The sequence below is a fragment of the Microtus ochrogaster genome, unplaced genomic scaffold (assembly GCF_000317375.1).
Source record: "Microtus ochrogaster isolate Prairie Vole_2 unplaced genomic scaffold, MicOch1.0 UNK196, whole genome shotgun sequence".
NCBI classification, from domain to species: Eukaryota; Metazoa; Chordata; class Mammalia; order Rodentia; family Cricetidae; genus Microtus; species Microtus ochrogaster.
Window position 1 is genome coordinate 74,083 of NW_004949294.1, and position 3,071 is coordinate 77,153.

Sequence of the window (3,071 nt, forward strand, 5' to 3'; positions counted from 1 at the left end):
ATCTTCTTCAAGGGGGTAAAAAGGCATGACATCAATGTTCACAGAGTCTGGGAATGAGGTAGAAGGTTTACAGTAGTCTCATTTATTTAATAGCAAGGAAAACCTTATATACCCTCCCAGCACCCAGACATTCTGATCCCTCAGCAGTTGACATTTCATGCTCATCCTCTCATTGGCTAAGCATGATCAGGACCTCTGACAATGCCTATTGCTAGGCACTCAGGAAACACCACTTGGTAGATATTTAATGGCTAGGCACAGACAGGACATTTGACAGCTCTAGGAAGACTCCAGGTTGGCTCCTTTTGGCCTGGTAGGCCTTGACTTCCTATATATCCACACTTTTTATTTATTGCATAGAACATTCAGCATGAGCCAGAGTTCTTTGCTCAGACCTTGTTGATCCTACCTTAGGAGGGCTCAGCAACTGGACTGTGCCTGTCTTAGGTTGGCTTTGCCAAACAAGCTCATACCCATCTTTGACTACCTGTCCTTGAAGAGCATTCTTTCCTGGAGAGCTGTCAAGGTGTTGGGTCTCCCTGATGGACATATGGGTGCTGCCATAGTCACTGTGAGTTCATATTTGTGTCAGTCCTGTTGTGCCAGTGCAGAAGGCACTGTTCTTTTGAGTCATTCATCTCCTCTGGCTCTTACATACTTTCTGCCTCCTCTACACATAGTTGCTTGAGATTAAAGTGGAGGGCTTTGATGAAAACCTCTCATTTAAGAAAATATTTCAAGGTCTCTTACTCTGTGTATATTGTCCAGTTGTATGCTTCTGTATTAGTTTCTATCTACTATAGGAGGAAGTTTCTCTGATGATGGATGAGGGAAATATTGGATTATTAGTGTAGCCTATATTTATACTATAAAACAATAGTATTTGGGTTTTTTTTTCCCTTGGCTCATGGCTTGTGTAGTCTCAGGATCTTGTCTACCTGAACAGTGTGAGGCATGGGTTCCATCTCATGGAGTAGCTTTTAAATCCAGCAAGACAATTGTTTGTTGCTCTCACAACTTTTGTCTCACTATCATACCAGTGTGCCGTGTAGGTGTGTCAGCATCTGAGATCAAAGGTTTTGTATCTAGGATAGTGTTTCCCTTTCTCATCTTGTAGTGTGAATAATATTTTCCAATATGGCGAGCAAAGTCTCAGGTTAGACACCAGTTCAACTTCTCTGTTCAATGAGATATGTAGGTGTTTTCAGAAATAGGGCCTTATCATCAGTTTGTGGATATTAATCAATAGACTTTACAGTTGCCTCAGTGGTTTGAGGTTTCCATGGGGTCAGGGTCAGTATCTCAATTAGATAAACTTTTCTGGCACTGGAGGTTTCACTTGGTGACAGATTTAGTCAGTACTTTGTCTTTCCTATTATTTGGTGTGTATATATATATGTGTGTGTGTGTGTGTGTGTGTGTGTGTGTGTGTGTGTGTGTGTTTTGTATGCTTCTATTAAAGTAGGTTTCCATATAATCCACGAAATGTTCCTTAGAGTAAATCATCCCTCCCTGATTTTCATCATTAACTTTCTTCTTCATTTCCATTTATTCATCACATTTCAGTCTCCCCATTGTTTCCATATAGAGATTAGGTACTGTTCTATGATCCATAACTTCATTAGCAGGCATGCTTTCCTATTATCAGGATCTTGAGTCAAATAAGAGAGTTGTTTATTACTATCAGTATATAAGTGCCACTATTATATCTTTTAGGATATATTGTCTTGCTGGTTATTGTTTTGGTTCATGAGTATCATGGCTCTGTAGGATTATTTTTTTAATGTTTTCCTTTATGTTTATTTTATGTGTATATGTTTCTCTGCATATATGTGTGTACACCACCTGCATGACCTGTGCCAAGGAGACCAGAAGAAAGCATTGTATTCCCTGAGACTAAAGTTACAGATAGTTGTGAGCAATCATGTGGAATAGTCCTTGGACAACTAGAAAAGCAGTCAGTGCTCTGAATGTTTGAGTCATCTAACCAGGTTTGGGAAGGACGATTGAATGTTTTGCTCTTGGCAGCTAGCATAGCATTTTCTGATACTTTGAAAGATAGTCTGAACAAAGGAGTCTTTTGAGTTAGCTATTCAACTTTATTGAACAGCACTAGCTGGCAAACTAACTTAAAAATATAACTAAAAAGAAGATGATAAAATTAACCTTCAGGAGTAGATAATGTTGTTTTCATACTATGAATTTATGTTGCAAGACATGGAATCCATCCATATAAATAACTGCTCACCAATACTACTAATGTCCCCAAAACAACAGGATGATGTCATTGTCCATGGTTATCATCCTACATAACTACATAGCAGCATTATACTCTCAAAGACACCACACACTTTGGTTGTAGGTTGATGATAAAATAATCTTAAAAAGTCCCGGAATGTTTTGTTTTTCTCTGCCTTCAAGATTTACTATTGTCAGAAGGTATTATGTGTACTGATAGGTAAGAAAACTCATGGATGGTCTTACACATGGAGACACTCCATGTTGAAATACTGATTACAAGGTAAGACACACTCACACGTGGAACAGAGAGACAACTGCTGTCAGGCAACCACAAGCATGAATAAAACACCCTACAGAATTTTTCCAGAATATCAAAGTAAAGTTGAAACCAACACATCACACATCGCCATGAAACAGAACAGTGATGTAAGGCAGCCAGATTTGGGCATTACTTTATATAACCTTGACACATTGTCTTTACTGACTTATTTTATTTTGCATTTTGTTTCAGGTTAAAGGCTTGAAGAGGTACTTATGCTTGGGGGAAAACAGGTAAGCCATGTTACTGGTTCTGTTGATGTCCGTTTTCCCCTTCAGGTTCATGATGTCATATACTCAAAGATAGAGATATGTGACCACATGAGGATGCTTTAATGAGGTCTGTATTGTGAAGAATATAATTCCCTCTTTGAAGGAGCTTCCTTTTAATTATTTTTCTTTTGTAAAAGTTTCTAGATTTTTGAGACACTCATTTTGGAATAACCAAGAAAAGCTAATGACAAGAAAACCAAACATCTACCCAAGCTTTTCTCTTCCTAAACCAAAAGCAG

The 3,071-nt window shown here is 38.4% G+C and overlaps 1 long non-coding RNA gene across 1 annotated transcript in view; it reads left to right on the forward strand.

Moving 5' to 3' along the window:
• Nucleotides 1-3,071, forward strand: part of LOC113455852 — an 85,023-nt gene that overhangs the window by 73,346 nt on the left and 8,606 nt on the right. Inside the window, exon 5 of the long non-coding RNA XR_003376798.1 lies at nt 2,753-2,793. This is a non-coding gene — a long non-coding RNA (uncharacterized LOC113455852). The remainder of the gene's footprint in view (nt 1-2,752; nt 2,794-3,071) is intronic.